The sequence below is a fragment of the Lynx rufus genome, unplaced genomic scaffold, assembly GCF_022079265.1.
Source record: "Lynx rufus isolate CCGP_SWC_20201006 ecotype Redwood Valley unplaced genomic scaffold, mLynRuf1.p SCAF_8, whole genome shotgun sequence".
Taxonomy (NCBI): Eukaryota; Metazoa; Chordata; class Mammalia; order Carnivora; family Felidae; genus Lynx; species Lynx rufus.
Window position 1 is genome coordinate 128,771,563 of NW_025814896.1, and position 18,041 is coordinate 128,789,603.

The 18,041-nt window shown below is 47.4% G+C and overlaps 1 long non-coding RNA gene across 1 annotated transcript; it reads right to left on the reverse strand.

Annotated features, from left to right (window-relative positions):
* Positions 1-258: 258 nt before the first annotated feature.
* LOC124504031 (uncharacterized) lies at positions 259-11,564 on the reverse strand. The gene is made up of 3 exons (XR_006960287.1): positions 11,333-11,564; positions 2,630-3,703; positions 259-528 (listed from the first exon to the last, which is right to left on the reverse strand). It is a non-coding gene; the product is annotated as an uncharacterized LOC124504031 (long non-coding RNA).
* Positions 11,565-18,041: the final 6,477 nt, after the last annotated feature.

Consider the following 18,041-nt stretch of genomic DNA (forward strand, 5'->3'; position numbering starts at 1 on the left):
AGTATTGATGAAGATGTTTCTGGATCTTTCCCTTCAAATGGACCCCTAGAATAATCCAATGGAGCATACGAGGTCCCGTCAACAGGTAAGCTGGCTTCTTGACAAATAACTTTAAAAAAGAATAGAAAAGGGTGCCTTTTACATAATTTAGAGCAATAATTCTAAATATTTCCATCACAGACATATTGAATCAAAGGAATATTCAATCCTTCTTCCAAAGAGTCCAAGTTTTAGGAAGACCTTTAATTAGCGTCAAAACACAGGAAAATGGGAGTTTCTGACGGGGCTGAGTTCCTGGGAGCCATGCAGAGACGACACGATCACAACCTGAGAGAAACTGCCCAGTGCTGTTCTCTAGCGAGGGGTCCTGCGTCAGGGCAGGACAGCAGCTACACGGGACAGCAGTTACAAGCATTTGTGGCTGGCCTTATTGCCACTCCAGAAACTTCAGTCGCTGTGGAATTGCCCAGGCTGGGAGCTACTGACCTTGACGCCTCATTCCCACCATCTCTGAGCCCGTTGACCAAGCTGAGGAGACAAAGTAGGTGGAGAGGGAGGGTTTAGGAGGCAACATGCAGGCTGCACGTTCATTTTCTCTGAGGCGTATTTATGTTTAAATGTAGGGGACAAAACCCAACTGGATCACATTAGCAAAAATTTTAAAACAGAGAAGCATCAGGACACCTGGGTGGCTCAGTCAGCTAAGCATCCAAATCTTGGTTTCAGCTCTGGTCATGATGTCACGGTTTGTGGGGTTGAGCCCCGTGACAGGCTCTGTGCCACTAGCACGCAGCCCGTTTGGGATTCTCTCTCTCTCCCTCTCTCTTCTCAAAACAAATAAACTTAAAAAACAAAACAGAAATGCATCGATACTAATGCGATGTCCTACGTTATTCACATGCACACCCTCTATGGATTCCTTATTTGCAAATTTCCCTACTCACTAAAATGCGTCTGTAACCTCAAAACCGATGCTCAAAGAACTTTCATGGTCATTCACTGACATGCACAAAGTGACGAGTTGGAGTGACCCCACATCCGGGTTCCCAGCCAAGGCAAAACACAGAGAGTCTCTGCCTTCTTGTTTCAGTTCCATACTGTAAACAAATGGCCTCTTGCCAATCTATTTAGCGCAATGTTTTTTGTATTTGTGTGCTTCCTGTTGGTGATTTCACTGTTTAAAATAGCCCCCCACCATAATGCTGCAAGTGTTCTCAAGAGCCAGGAAGCTGTGATGTGTCTTATAAGAAAAAGTACATGTGTTAGAAAAGCCTCATTAGGGCAGGGGCCATAGCGCTGTTGGCCATGAGTTCTATGTTGATGAATCAACAATAGATATCAAATAAAGTGTCTTTAAACAGAAACACACATAAAATAAGAATAGGAATTGGTCAGTTGATAAAAATGCTATAACCAGAAGCTCACAGGAACCTAACCATGTATTTCTCCTAAGAACAATGGTCCTGTTCACTGAGTCAGTGTGTGAAGTGACTTTGTAGAACACTGCCATGAATATTGAGGACCAATTGTACTTAAAATTTCATTTCCTGGGGCACCTGGGTTGGCTCAGTCGGTTAAGCATCCGACTCTTGGTTTCAGCTCAGGTCATGATCTCACGGCTCATGAGTTCGAGCCCCACATTGGGCTCCTCGCTGATAGCACAGAGCTTGCTTGGGATTCCCTCTCTCCCTCTCTCTCTGCCCCACCTCCGTGCTTGCTCTCTCTCTCTCTCAAAATAAATAAAAAAACCTTTAAAAACTTCTCCTTTCCTGCTTGTTTCAGTGACTATTATAACAAATACTTGGCAACACGATCCTATAACAAGGCTTCTTTTCCATCTACTTAACCATTCCCTTATTGTTGGGCCTTGGGTTGTTTCCGATATTTCAACCTTATAGACAAAGCTGAAGACAGTATATGGTGTAGGCATTCCACAGGGACACTTATCCATCTTATCCTTGTCGGCATCCCCAGCACAAGTCTCAGGGCTTGACATAGAGTTCATCTCAAATAAATGTTTGGTGAGTGAATGAATAATGTCAGGTTGAACGACGATGGTTAAAGACCATCAGTTCAAGATGGAAGCCTTAGCAGGTGCTCAATACATGCCTGTTGTCTGACATATTAACATCTGCTGATCACCCTGTATGTGTTTGTAGCTAACACCAGGCCTGGATTCTTACTCTCATCCTCCTGTTTAATCCACGCCACCTTCTGAGTTAAGTTTGACTAGCCCCATTGTATGTAGAGCCACACAGCTAAGTGGAGCCACCACCGTGCTTCTAGCCCAGGTCTCAGTGACTCCCAATCCCCTGCTCTTTCTGCTGCACCAGGCTGAAGACCTCGGTGTGTGCTGAGCTATGTGGGCACAGCTCTAGAGCCACGGGATCAGGGCGAGAGGATCAGTCAACCTTCTACAGAGCCCGCGGGACATCCAATGCCTGAGGCTCTGCCTTCTCCCCACTCCTTATAATTCTGCCACCTGAAGTCCTCTTTTCTCCCATAACCACACAAGCTGGACGTGGTGGGTGGCTGTTGCCATGCGTCACTCCTGGGCCTTGCCCTCACAGAGATACTTGGTGGGCACTCAGCCTTCAATGCTGGGGCCCATGTAAACTGAAACTCATACCTGACTTGCCCGTGCTGTGGGAATGGATGTGATGAGGCAAGCAAGGCAGAGCCTATTGGATTCCAGAAGCTTTTCAAGGTTGAGGTTTTGAACTCCTCTTTTGATTTGAGCGGGTCGGAGTTGGGAGTGGGATGGGGGCAATGTTGGGGCATTCCTTGATATTTATAAAAGTTGAGGCAGAGATGGAAATAAGCTTTGTCCATTTGATCGGCATTTCAAAAATAGAGGGATCACCTCAACTGGTAACTCCCCAGCCAGGGAAGGATGATGGGTATTAGGCAGGAACCCGAAGGTTGGTAATTGTTAATAGAATAGCTCAGATGTGGTGGCGAGTCCCAGGGCAGGGGTCAGAGGACTCTTGCAACTTCGGAGGCTCACCAGTTGATCTGTCAGTAACCTTTCCCATTTTACAAAACAGCTACACGCCATTCTGTTCTCTGTTTCACGAGGCTGTCAGGAAGGAAAAGAGAAGAGGGTGTTCCCTGTTCTGAGAATGTCTGTGCCTCTTAGCTGTCGGGGGCACTCCCACTCATCTGACGCGCAAGACCCAAGGCGAATGTTTTCCTTCTCTGAAGACTCCTTCGGTGGAACTCTCCCAAAGTAGCCACAACATCCCCTTTGTCATATAGCGCCCCACGTAGACTCATTGTACGCAACAAGCTGTCCTGAAAACACGGGCTTATTGTGTCTGTCTCTCCTGGGGGTAAAGACCATACCTAATCCACTGTCGGTCCCCAGCAACGTCTGCCACGTAGCAGGTGTTCTGCAAGCACTGAACGAATGAGTGGGAAAAGGCAGAGATCAGCATCTTCTTAAGAAGTTGCAGTATCTTTCTGCACGTTTCTTTAAGTGCCCTCAAAATTCACAGTGCTGTCTCGAAGCGTGGAGTCTTTGAAGGGGATGTCAGTCCCAGTTTCTCCTACCATGCAGGAACCCTTTTTCAGCATCCCAGAAGAAGTAGTTGTTCCATAGCTCCCCCGGACATCCCCAGGGATTGTAAGCAGGGGGAATTATTCGTGACTCCTGCCTTTCTGTGGGTACTCTGACTTCTTCATTACCAAGGGCCCTGAGGTTCTGGAAGATGGGGAAACAATCACAGTTATAACAGTCATGCTTTGTTGACGGAAACATTCATTATACAGCCAACAGTGAGTACTGAGGCACCATGTACTCTTCTTGGTGCTTAATTCACTGAATCTTCATTCCACCCTCCACCAACCCTACAGAATGGTATGATTGTTATCTTCACTTCACAGACAGGAAATTTGAGGCCCAGAGAGGTGAAAAAAAATAATAACTTGCCGAAGGCCACACAGTAAACTGCAGAGCTAGGGTCAGAACCCAGGTGATCTAGCTCTAGAACCCGTACTCTAACTACCGACCTCTGCTTCTCCATAGGAGTGAGTCAACGATGTTTAGGGTGCACGATGCACTTGGCATTACATCGGCCCTTTTCCATATATGAACTCTGTCATCACTGGGGACAATCCTGTGACTCAGACAAGCGAGTGTCCCCATGGAACAGGTAAAGCAACATTCCAGCCCCCACCCCCTATGATACGTGTCACGCGTCCCGTAGGTTGGCTAGGACCGCCCCACGAACATTGCCTTGGATAGAGGGAGACGGTGTCTCAGAAAACACTTCTTCCTGGCTACACAGAAATGTAGTTTCTATGAATTCATTTTGGACCTGTCAACATATACCGGGAACGTCCAAGGAGTCTCTTTTCTGCTCTTAGCCTCAGTTTTCTCACTTATGAAATTTGGAGACCAGACCAGGGCTCTAAGACCCTGTCCTACCCTGGCATCGGGCTCTGCTGCCCTGAGGTCTATGCGAGAAGAGAAGGGCAGGGGGAGATGGGGGGGAGGGAGGAGGTGGGCGGAGTCGGCAGTTACTGGAGAGGCAGCAGAACCCCCAGGTCTTAGAAATGGGCAGAGGAGAAGAATCTACAAAGAGCGGTAAAAGCAAAAAGGGGAGAGAGATCCCACAGTCTCCTGGCAACACCCTCAAGATTCTGTTCCCTACCCCCATTCAGTCTAGAACACACCCTTCCCACACCTTCTGATAGAAACTGGGCTAGGGGACGCCTGGGTGGCTCAGTCGGATGAGCATCCGACTCTTGATTATGGCTCAGGTCACGATCTCACTGCTCAAGAGTTTGAACCCCACCTCAGGCTCTGCACTGACAGCGTGGAGCCGGCTTGGGATTCTCTCTCTCTCCCTCTCTCTCCCCGTCCCCGATCGGAATCTCCTGGTGATTCCCTCAAGGTTCTGTTCTCTACCCCCCTTCAGCGCTGATCACTGCCTTCCCAGACCTTCTAATCGAAGCTGGGCCAGCCCCGTTTCCAGGCAGCGGGGGGAGCCGGCGGCAGGCATATCTCAACGCTCCACAAGTGAGCGGCTCCTCCCAGCCTCCCCGCCGGACCCCCTGCCCCGCGGTCCTCCTTTTGCCAGCTGCCCTCGGAGGACAGAAGTCACCCCAGGGGACTCCAGGTGGGCAGGGTGGCCCTGAGTTTAGCTGAGGTTTAACACCCGCCTGGAGGGCAGGTGCGCCAGGCTGGTCTCCGACAAAGCACCTTCCCTGCGTGGGAAGGGCCCCTCAGCTTTCCACGGCCCCAGACAATGCTGAGAAGCCCATTTTTGCGAGTCGCTCAAGGTTTGGGACCCTCCTCCGCAGCTCACATTCAAACCACACCGTGCACACCCTGTGTGGTGGGCTGGGAGGCAGGAGACATCAGGCCGCACAGCTGAGAGCCCCTACCCTGTGCACCCTCTCTGAAGAGGGAGCAAAGAGGCGCTAAGACCTGGGCCCCCTCCCTCTCCGCTCATCCCTCCCAAAAGGGTGAGGAGGAGAATTACCTTTCAGCCCTCCTCTGGGCCAGCCTGGACGGCTGGTGTCATCGCCTGCATTCCCCGGGGTGTTCGTCGGGGTGACACTGAACGCTCAAGGTCAGGGTCTGGCCTGCCTCCCGTACTCAGCACTGAGGCCCCCACACCCGCGGGTTTGATTTTGACGAGACGAGGCGGCAAATGGGAAAACATTACGCTCTTCCTCAGGTGGGTCTTGAAGTAGAAACTTGGGACAAGGGTGTTCGAAACCAGAGGCCAGAGGGCTGAGCCGGGCCCCGCAAGCCAACCTGAGCAGCAATAAGGCTGAGACTTGAACCTCCATCGGCCCACTCCCGCGTCTGTGACTCGGCTGGCCCAACCCAGAGGGAAACGATGTGTGAACCCCACCGCTGCTAACTCACCATCGGGACGAATGGCGGCGGCCCTAACTTACCCCCTCCCCGACTCCAGCACTGGCCACGGGGAGGGTACAGGCGTCCAGTGCATACCATGCTCCCCAACGCTTTAGGAGAGGGACCCACATAACCCATCACCCAACCGAAAAAGAGAGGCTTCCAGCTCCAGCCCCCCCCCCCCACTCCGTCCCTCAGGGCCTCAATCTGCTCGGCTACAAAACAGGGGTAAGAATAGCCCTTTCAATGAAATGACTATAAAGCCCGGGACGTGCACCCCCGTTTACAAGGGTGGGTGCTGAGCACCCCCATTGAGAGAGAGGAGAAGCCAACCAAAACTGTTTCACAGCTAAAACGGCTCCTGGAGGAGACAGGGCCCGGGGGCTGGTTGGAGGGTATTATCGGGGCCCAGGTGAGCTCACGGGGGTGATACTGCTCAGCTGGGGCAGGAGGGGAAGCGGGGGGCTGGGGGCTCCGGCTCTCAGAGTCACCAATTGTCTGTCGCCCTGCTCCCTCACGCATGTGGCAGGCAGAGATAAATTAACGGCAATCAACAATAAGACTTCAACTTTCTAATGAACTTGGTGGAGTGCGCCTTCTATTTTTAACTGGCCCAATTTCTCGGTCACATCACATGACTCCTATTGTCTTGGCTGAGAATTATGAGAAACAGAGAGAGAGAGAGAGAGAGAGAGGGAGGAGAAAGTGAAACTGGGCCATATTTTTTAGTTCAGCAAGGTGACAAACTCTCTTAGTTGCATGTGTATTTTCTCTTTCATTTGCAATTTGCTAAGTAGCTTTAGAGAAAAACAGTGACTTCTTCTTCTACAGTGCTCTATTTAAGGAAACAAAGAGCTAGAAAATGACCTGATTGGGGTCACATAGAAAGTTCTGAACTAAATAAGAAGTTGCTTTGGAGACTGTGTCGATGATTTAGTTCCATTTACCTTCAGGGGTCTCGGAAGCTTTTTGGGTTTGGAGATGGGGTGGGCTTAGCTCACATTTTTACCACTCGTGTAATATTTCCCGTCATATTGGGCAGCGCCCTGGTGTAGTGGCAAGAATATTGGCTTAAGCTTGGAATGAAACTATTCTCTGCCTTTCTTGACCAGCGTGGGCTGACATGGGAAACTCTGGTGGCATAGATGCGTTCCCTGCGTATTATGTCATTCCCTCGATCTCCACGAATGACTCTCCAGGGCAAGTGTCAATGTCTTGAAGACAACCTGCAACTCATAGCTCCAGCATCCCTGAGGCTGAAGGGAGGAGATCTCGTTGTTTCTCATCTGTTTCCCAGGAAAGAGAACCAAAGTGGTTCCTTAAAATTCATCGGTTTCAACAAGTTAGCTTAACTACACAGATTCTGAATTACTCAACTTCGGAGTCGCCTAAACATTTGAAATCTGAATGCCCTTGTTAGGAAGTTGGAAATCTTAAGAAGCTGCCCCTTTGGCATTATCAGTAGGTCCCTAATTCTGGACCTTCTGTGTTTAAGTCCACGATTCCCAAACTTTGGGTTGAGGTACCCCGAGGCCCACAGCAAACTCAGGGAAGCACTGAAGAGTATTTTGTATCTTGGAGCAGTTCCTGACATCCGTTAGACATCACACAAACCACGTGCTTTGTGGTCGTTCCTTCCTGCAACAGTAGATTGTGCTACATTCCTTTCAACGACATCTTATCCTCGCAAAGCGGGGTTTGGGGGTTCAGTGATAACGGGCAGATGAAGTGTGAAAGTCACTGTGAGACAGGAAACGAAGATGTTACTGTCCAATCAGATGCCAGGATCAGAGAAGCTGCATGGCACCCAAAAGGCTCACATGCTGTTCGCTGTATTTATTCAAGAATGAGATAAAAATGGTTCTTTTACTTTCAATTTATGGGTGTGATTATTTCAGGTGGGTACTAATTTGTTAGGAGATAAATGATTATTAAGTTATCGGCTAGAACTACTTAATAAACAGAACTGTTAGGTATTTCTTTTGGTCTATGGGCACCATGAGCCAAAATGGTTTGGGAAACCCATAAGCTAGCTTACAACTCCGGAGGTGGCCTTTCAGCTTCTTATAAAGGTCTCTTCAAGTGCAATGGAAACTATTACAAATATTGTGGCAAGTTGTATTTGCCCCCCAAAAGCCCCCAGCAATATTTCTAGTCCCATTCTGTTTTCTAGAAACTTGCCTCTCCTCTCATTATAAGGTTGAACTTAATTTCCTTTGTCTTTTGAACAAGAGTCAAGTTTTTTACAATTATCTTTTTAATGTTTATTTATTTTTGAGAGAGACAGAGCATGAGTGGGAGAGGGGCAGAGACACAGAATCTGAAGCAGGCTCCAGGCTCTGAGCTGTCAGCACACAGCCCAACGCAGGGCTCAGTCTCACAAACCATGAGCTCATGACCCGAGCCAAAGTCAGACACTTAACTGCCTGAGCCACGCAGGCACCCCTGAACATGAGTCAGGTTCAATGACTCCCTTCTAACGAAAGCTACTGAATACAATGTACAGAAGCCATGCTGGGTGACTCTTAAGGCCACGTTGAAAAGATGATGAGGCTTCAGCCTGCCTTTCTCTTCGGATGCCCGCCCTGGGAACCCAGCCACCATGCTGTGAGGGAGCCCAAGCAGCCCATGTGGAGAGGAACTGAGACCCCCCTCAGCCAGCATCAGCCGCCCCTACTTATCCAAGTCTTTACCAAACAAGCCTTCAGATGATTACGGCCCCAAGCTTGGAGTCTGGCAGCTAAGGCTCCAAACACTATGAAGCAAAAATAAGCCATCCTCTCTGTGCCCTATTAGAATTCCTGACCCAGAGATCAGTGAGCATAATAAATGGTTGTGTTAAGCCTCTGAAATTTGGGGTACTTTGTCACGCAGCATTAGATAACCCAAGCGAGTATGATGGACACGTATGAGATGCCTATCCAGCCCAGGAACTACTAGCTTCCCCAGCTCTTCTCTGGAATTCTCTCCATATACACTCACCCCATCCATATAACCACAGAGAGGACACCCCCCCCCCAAACACCTTACTTGCACCAGGTAACTCCACCCCTCTGGCCAAGAGGATTGGACCAGGAGTAACAACCTGACCAAACAAAGTCAATCCCAGTCTTGTCTCAGGAATTTGGAACTGAGAGGGAGATTGGTGCTTCTGTTGTCACTGGTTCCCTTGACGTGTAACTTCAGGAGTTTCGGGGCAGCCATCTTGGACGCCACATAGACTGGCAAGCAGAGACAGAAGAAGAAACAGACACACAGGGCAAAGCAGAGGTAAGAGGGAGAAAGTGTGCTGCCCCAGGTCTCGGAAGGACTTGCAGTTCTGGACTCCAGTTCTTCCTGAGGCTCCAGAGAGCAACCTCCAAGCCATTTCTTTAAAATAAATTCCCCGTGTTTTGTTTACATTTGCTAGGATTTGTTTCTGCAGCCTCAGGGTATTTTTCACATCTACCCAGCACTTTATAGCCCACTGAGGCTCTTTATCTGCATGATCTCATACAATCCTGACCAGAACTCTGTAAGAGGTATATGTTACCCCCCCATCATCGAGAAGAAGAAACAGAGGTCCAGAGGAAGCTACGGGAGTAAGGCTCACAGGTGGAAAGCAGACATTAAACCAGAACTAGAACCTGTCTTCTGTCTCCAAATGCCAAGCTGTGTTTGGGGGATATTTCTTCCTTCTGCTCTGTAGAAGTGGGGAGGTGACATCTGGTTTGTCTCCGAAACCAACCATATGTCCACAGTGTTTTCCTGCTGCTTCATAAGACTCAGGGATGCCCAGCATTCAGGCCAGTCCTTGGGAAACCAGACCCTCAGCCAAGGATACAGGGTGCCTAGTGCCCAGTGCCCGGCACCCAGAGAGCTCAGTACCCAAAAGGAGCCCGGTGGGCACTGTAGATGCTCCAGACAAGCGACTCCTCCAGTCTGAGGTGGCCGGAGATGCTGCCCAAAGGAAATGGCATGGGAAGTTCAGGAGCACTTGGATACGTCCAAGGTGAGGGTGAGGGGGGGAGGGAGATCATACTCCAAAATTGCCTTTTTCTTTCCAGGACCTTCTCAGGTTCTTCAGTAACAAGAAACCTGAACCTTTGAATCCTCAAGGACTTCAACTCTCCCTGAGAAAGTCTGCTGAAGGAAGCATCTAGTCCAGCCTCCAACCGATGAATGAGACCCCTCTGCCCAATCCCAGCAACGCTCTAATCTCCTGCTGTCAAACAAGGGGCGGGGGCCACGGGGCGTGGGAAGCACATGAGCAGAGAACGACCTGGGTTCAAGTCCTGATTGTGCCACATATTCCTGCTGGTCCCTACATAAGTCACTTAACATGTCTCAACCTCAATTTCCTCCTCTCTCCCCTTCAACTGAGATGTTGTTTGTTCAACCCAGAAAAAAGGTAGGTGAAGTGTCCAACATCCGTCATAGTGAACGCTCAGCAAAGTCTAACATTTAAATGACCTCGTCTGACAGCCCATCCAATCTTTGTTTGGTCCTTATTGTTAGAAATGCTTTCTTCTATGTGGATGAGCTAAGCTCTGCCTGCCCGGAATGCCCACCGCTGGCCCTGCCTCTGCTCCAGAGCCCCCCGAAGGACAGCCCTCAAGCCCCCAACCTTCCTGCACACACCACTGCTTCCTGCCTCCACCCTCAGACTGGTCCCTTCCCTGCTCCCCACAGTCAGACTGTGGAAGCTGCAGACTGCCGGTGTGTTCCTGGGGGAGCCTGCGCACATTGAAAGCCTTGTTTGCATGGAAACTTCCTCACTGAGTCGGGTCAGCAGCTTCTGTCAACACAGCCCTCAGATAAGATGCTGTAACTCAGAATGTTTGGCTCAATAGACATCTGCTACGCCCGAATCATACGTCCCGTGCTAGCGGCCTCCAAAAGGCAATTTCAGATCTCCCCATCCTTCTCTCCCCTTCTCTCCCATGCCCGGCCTCCCCACTGCACAAATAGAAGCCAAAGGGAAAGGTCCAATTATTCCATGGAGATTTAGCTACTGTATTGACAAAACTCAGCGTTAATTCCCAGAAAGCATTCAAGCCCTGGGGTGGGGGCAGGGTGGGGGCAGGGAGAGCCCGCTGGATAACTGGGTGAGAGTCATAGCCGCTTTTCAGCCGAATCTGACCTAGTTTAATGAAATCAGGTCATCTGTGAGCTCTTCATTACCCTCAGACTAAACAGGACCCAACAGAGCAGCCAATGTCCCTGGCCTTTCTGAATTCTGCTCATTCGCATTATGACATTTTGATGTTGGGTCTTAATGCGTGTTGACTTAGTGGCTGGGCCCCTGCAAAGGTAGTAAACAGGCAGGAAAGTAAACAAGAGGGCTGATGTTAAAAGCACACACACACAAAGGCAGTGTAAATACCCCAGGTCCCCAGCCTGCATCCTCAGGGAAGCCAGCAGACAAAAGGCGTCACGAGTGTCTGTGACTATTATCGCTGATGGACGGACGGGACTCACCTATTATCCTGCCGGCTCTTCAGCTGGAACTCGCGGCTTCAGCAGATCTTCGGGGCAGGGGGTGGGCTGGGAGGGAAATGAAATTGTCAGTTTGGGGATGGTAGATTGGATTCAAGGGCAAATTGCTCTCTGGCAACAACTGCAGAGGACAGGGACAGTCACTCCTCTTGAGACTGTCCTGTGGGCTGGTGATGGCTTTATTTCATCTGCTGTCCCGATCTGCATTTTCCGGAAACCGAAGCCTGTGGCCTGGGAGTCTGCAAAGGAACCGTCTTCTCTCGGCGGATGCTTATTAATGGGATGACTATTTACGGAAGTAAACGATATGTGTGACTTCCCGGTCCCTATCAGAATCGTCACAGCCTGTCAACCTCAGAAAGGGCAGGATGCTCCATCCCTGATACGCACAGCAAGCGCTTCAGTACAGAGGTGGCCCAAGGACTGAGGGTTCGGGGTGTGGTCACAGTTTTAACTGAAGATGAACTTAACGGGCACAGACTGGCTCAGGCGGACAGCCAAGGGAGGCAGGAGGGAATTCGCGCACACACTGGCTATTCTCTGGAGTCCGTAGTAGTCCGGGGTGGGGTTGAGAGTCTCACATGGTGATGAATTTGGTCTGGGTTCTGGCTGTTGCCTGTTGAGCAATGGCTCCCGGTGGGAAAACGCCGTCCCCTCACCCTCCCTTCCCGAAGGCTCCTTGCCTTCCGGGAAACACTCCTCGTCAGTTACCTCATTGACGTGCCCAGCCCCTGTGGAGAGAGGCCTGAGGGCTCACAGTGTAGACTGGAAGAAGTGAAATACCATGACCTAAGGGTGACCTGAGGAAGGAGTGTCACTTGTCTGGCTTTTAGTTTTTCCATGTGCTTCCCCACAACATTTCTAAGGCTCTTCTATGAAGTTCGTTCTGATTCTACAGAGTCCTAAAACCATTCTCTGCCTCGGTTCCCCGGGCCCCCATACTCCTTTTCAGAGCAGGTGTGCCCTGCAGAAGCCATCTCTGTGGTCTTTTGGGATCCGCCACTGGCCTCGGCCGCCTTAATGCCAGGCTCGGACGCTGACCTGCTCCCTCCCAGGGCCACCACTTGAGAGTAGTGCTTGCCCTGGGTCTATTGTTTCCTTTAGCGATTGGTAGACACAGTTGGCCACAGAAGAAAACCAGTTTCTTTCCCCAAAGCAAGGGATTGCAAGCTGGTCCACTCCATGACTCTACAGAGCCGAAGGGATGGAAGGCGTTGGGTCTGCCCCCGCGCCTGGCCTGACAACCAAAGTTAGACTGTCCAGAGAAGCAAAATCCTGCCGTCAGAATGACGGCTGAGATTCTGGCTTTAACCCCTCTGTACTATCTAATCGGGAAAATGGCAGGATCGGGTTTCCTGTTTTATTGGCATTCGATAATATATATTCAGTGACCATGTCTGCAGCGAGGCAATTGGTTTAAAAGGGGGTTATAAGGATTGACTTGTATTTAAGTGCTTAGAATTCCAGAATGGTAATTATCTCGATGTGCATCCTAATTTATAGGAACTCCAAAGAGCTCAACAGCATATAAATTTGAGCCTGTCTAAATGAGTCTCTGAAAGAACATCTATAATCAGAGAGGCAGAAAAAACACTTTGCCAAAAGAAAGGCTAGAGAAGTTCAGTCCAGTGGTTCTCAAACTTTTAACCACAGAATCTTGTGGTTGAGATAAAAGCTTCCATGAAAACCAAATACATAAAACAGACCCAAGGGGTCTGCTCGGGTAGAAGCGGAGGAAGGGCCCAGAGCCCTGCCTCTTTTTCCCTCTTTCAGCCCCTTCCTCAGGCCATCAAGGCTCAAGGCGCCCATGGAACGTCTGGGGCTCTGACAAATGCGTTGAGAAGCAACGACCTACTACAAGCTCCTCAGTTTATAGATGAGGAGACTATAGGGACTGCGAGCGACGCTCACTCACCATTACATTAAGTGCCCACTTTTCAATGCTGCCCCAACCAATCTTCATTATTTACTTGCATTCAGGAGTTAACTTTAAAAGTGTCTTTTTCAGAGACGCCTGGGCGGCTCAGTTGGTGGAGTGTCCGACTTCAGCTCAGGTCATGATCTCGTGGTTCATGAGTTCAAGCCCCATGTCAGACCGTGCTGACAGCTCAGGACTCGGAGCTGGCTTCAAATTCTGTGTCTCCCTCTGCCGCTCGCCCACTCACGCTCTTTCTCTCTCTCTCTCTCTCTCTCTCTCAAAAATCAATAAACATTAAAAAAATGAAAGCGCCTTTTCCAGAACTGAAACAAAGTTTTATCAATAAGATGAACAGGCATAACAATGCTGGTGGAGGAAAGGCAGCTGACCCAGAATTAGCAAGTGGAGGTACATTACCTTAGATAAGTCTTTTTCTTTCTGGAAACTATTCTTTTCATCTGGAGACGCTAAACTCAGTGACTTCGAGGCTCATACAGACTTTAAGGCTAAATAGCATGGATTTAGATCTTCAAGGTCATCTCTTCTTTATTCTCCTATAAATGATTCCTTTGAATTAGATGACATAGCTAAAGTAGAAAACTCAATAGAAAGATCAGAAAACACAATTATGGAATCTTTGAACTGTTCTGTTGTGTGTGTATATATATATATATATATATATATATATATATATACATATACATGGATGTGTATATGAAAATATGGGAAATGAAATATATAGCCAATGAAATGTGAGTATATATCCAAAAGAATTGGAAAATAAGACATAAAAGATGAAATGTTGGGATCAATCCACAATATTCAACATCTGACTAATGCTATTTACAGGAAGAAAAAACAGGAGAAAATTATTACAGACATAATTATTTTTTTACTTATTATTTATTTATTTATTTATTTTAATGTTTATTTATCTTTGAGACAGAGAGAGAGCACAAGTAGGAGAGGGGCAGAGAGAGAGAGGGAGACACAGAGTCCGAAGCAGGCTCCAGGCTCTGAACTGCCAGCGCAGAGCCCAATGCAGGGCTCGAACCCACGAACCATGAGATCATGACCTAAGCTGAAGTTGGACATTCAACCAACTGAGCCACCAAGGTGCCCCAGACATAATTATTTTAAAGAAAAATTCCTAGAAGGGAAGGGCATGATGAGCTCCAGGATCAAAAGTATACAAGAAAGAAAAGAAAAAAAAAAAAAAAAAGACCGATCTTCAGTGTAAAGTTTCAAAATACTGAGATAAGGAAAGGTCTTAAAACTTCCACTAGTTAAATAGGGGAAAAAAAAAAAAAAAAAAGCTTCCAGGGAAGAACATTAAATTCTATCCAAAGGATTGGGGATCAGAATGGCATCAGACTTCTCAATAGCAATATAAAATATTAGAAAATAAACAATGCTTTCAGGGGCACCTGGGTGGCTTAGTCAGTTAAGTGTTCGACTTTGGCTCAGGTCATGATCTCACAGCTCCTGAGTTCCAGCCCTTCGTCGGGCTCTGTGCTGACAGCTCGGAGCCTGGAGCCTGCTTCACATTCTGTCCGTCCCTCTCTCTCTCTGCTCCATCCCACTAGCCCTCTGTCTCTCAAAAATACACGTTAAAATTTTTTTTAAAAAACAGAGAGAATGCTTTCGTATTTCTGAGAGAAAGTGATTTTCAACATAGATCTCTATACCCAGCCAAACTAGCTAAATAATGTAATGATCGAATACAGACAATTTTTGTTACGCAAGAATTAAAAAATTTTACATCCCATACACCATTTCCTAGAAAGCTGGCATGGGTTATGCCACATCAAAACAGGGGATTAAACAACAGAACAGATCGGTAGATAGATAATGAGAGAGAGAGAGAGAAAGTGAGAGAAAGGTGAGTGATCAGCTGAACAAATGAATAGGAGCAGGTCAGCCAACACAGAAAGGCAGCAATGATAAGTCACACACCGCAGGCAAAATAGGCTAGGGTATGCTGGGGCTTACAACTACACAGTTTTATTTCTTGCTACATGTCCATCGTGGGTTGGTTATAGCTCTACTTCGTGTCATCTCTGCTCCAGATCTAAGTGGGACATCCTCTATCTGAAATGTTGACAGCCGTCCTGGCAGGGGATAAAAGAGGCCACAGCAAGCCATACTCTGGCTCTAAGATTTCTTCTCAGAAGTGATACACGTGTGCACACATACACACACACACACACACACACACACACACACACACACACCTTCTACTCACATTTCATTGGCCAAAGCAGGTCACAGGACCAAACCTGATATATGGGACTCAGGGATCTAATCTTCTCCAAGAAGGGGCAGTGAATATGTTTTAACGTACAGTCTACCTCATCCCAGAATGACAGCTACATATCAGGCTTAAAACTCAGTCCAAATTAGAACACAAGACAAAGGGCAATGAGAGTGTTCCAGAGGTGGGAAAACGCAACTGATAAATGGTCTGCTTCATACAAGCACTTGCAAAACACAATTGATAAACCTTAATGATTTTAAGAAATTAAAAATAGGTACATAGTCTTATGCAGAGAATTACTAGCTCCAGAAAAACACAAAAAAATTATTGCAAAAGAAGAGCATTCGTAATATACTACTGGCTCTTCAGGGAGCAACGTTTTCATAGTAAAAAAAGTAAATACTGACTATTGATTTAACTACAGATTACAAAGTAATTATATTGGGAGGATAGAAAGAGAGGAAGTGAAGGCTATAGTTATAAGAGATTTAAATCCTCAACTCTACTAAAGTAACCTCAAGGCTAAACATATTCTTCCTGGATTCTGATTCTGTAATATCTCACTCTGGACGTGCTCCATCAAGAATCAGTAACGCGATGGGGCGCCTGGGTGGCGCAGTCGGTTAAGCGTCCGACTTCAGCCAGGTCACGATCTCGCGGTCCGTGAGTTCGAGCCCCGTGTCAGGCTCCGGGCTGATGGCTCGGAGCCTGGAGCCTGTTTCCAATTCTGTGTCTCCCTCTCTCTCTGCCCCTCCCCCGTTCATGCTCTGTCTCTCTCTGTCCCAAAAATAAAAAAATAAAAAATAAAAAACGTTAAAAAAAAAAAAAAAAGAATCAGTAACGCATAGTAATCAACCAGTGGTGTGCCGGCAGTCAATATGGATAATGCCTAGCATTAATAAATTTAAAAATAGCAATATAAGCACATAGAAGACGGAAATAAATCACGTAAAGACCAACGTAAAGTGTTGAAACTGGTTGCTTTTAAGGAACAAAATCAGAAAGTGAGAGGCAGAACAAGGGATTTTTGTTGTTGTTAGAACAACGTACATTTTACGTTAACAAAAATACAGGTAAAACACAAAAATAAAATATAGCCTGCTACCTCTGATTCATTTTCGAAGTCAGCAGGGTATACATCATAAATAAATAATAAAATACTTACACTTCAATGATTAATTTTCAAGGCATCCAGACATAATAAATTGAACCTGACGTTAGAACCGTCTTGGCAGTAATGGAATCTTTCTTTGATGATTCAGGAGGCACTTTAAGGACCTGGCAATGACCTAAGGTCATTTCTCTGGGCATCTTTCCTCATTCTCTCCTGATTTGTTAGTCTTGTAGGAATTGATTTCATGTTGGCCGTTCCAAAATTCCGAAGAATCTCTTTGGTAAATGCAAAACCCCTTTCAAGGCTCTACGAACTCTGCTGGAAATGTCTGTGGCTTTCCCTTTGCTCCATGGCTGAGTGGGGAAGAGTGGAGGGCTTCTGGCCAGTCACAGGGCCAAGCTATGCGAACCCAGCTGCGGAAATCAAACGGAGAGGAGACAACCTGGCTTCCTCGAGGGAGAAAGTACTGAAATACCCAAAGTCACTCAGGAAATTTGGAAACCGTGGGCCCGTGGTGCCCAAACATCACCGTGTGGTAAGTACAGCCAAGCTCTTCAAACTGGGAAATTTCTTGGGAGTTGTTTTGTCTGCTCCCCAAAAGCTGGGCTGATGTGCATAGCTTTCAACAGATCTTACCTGGAAAACAAAATACGGTCAATCCCTCACGTAAGTTCACTGTATGATACGTCCATGTGATAATACCTTACACAAATATTAAAAATCACATTACAGAAAAATCCCTACCATCATGGTAAAATATTCATGATGTGCTAAGTTTAAAAAAGCAGAAATAGGGGCGCCTGGGTGGCGCAGTCGGTTAAGCGTCCGACATCAGCCAGGTCACGATCTCATGGTCCGTGAGTTCGAGCCCCGCGTCAGGCTCTGGGCTGATGGCTCAGAGCCTGGAGCCTGTTTCCGATTCTGTGTCTCCCTCTCTCTCTGCCCCTCCCCCGTTCATGCTCTGTCTCTCTCTGTCCCAAAAATAAACGTTGAAAAAAAAATTAAAAAAAAAAAAAAGCAGAAATAAATTGATAACTAATATAAGGCGCTAATGTCGAAAATGTACGAGGGACTCCTACAACTCAGTAGCAAACAAAAATGAGCATAAGATCCGAATCGACATTTTTCCCAAAGAAGACATACAGATGGCCAACAGGTACATGAAAGAATGCTCCGCATTATTAGTCATGAGGAAGGTACAAATCAAAACCACAACAGATATCACCTTACACCTGTTAGAATGGCCATTGTCAAAAAGACAAGAAATGACAAGTGTTTATAAGGATATGGGAAAAAGAGAACCTTCGGGCACTGTGGGTGGGAATGTAAATTGGTGTAGCCACTATGAATAACAGTATGGAAGTTCCTCAAAAATTAAAAGTAAAACTACTATATGATTCAG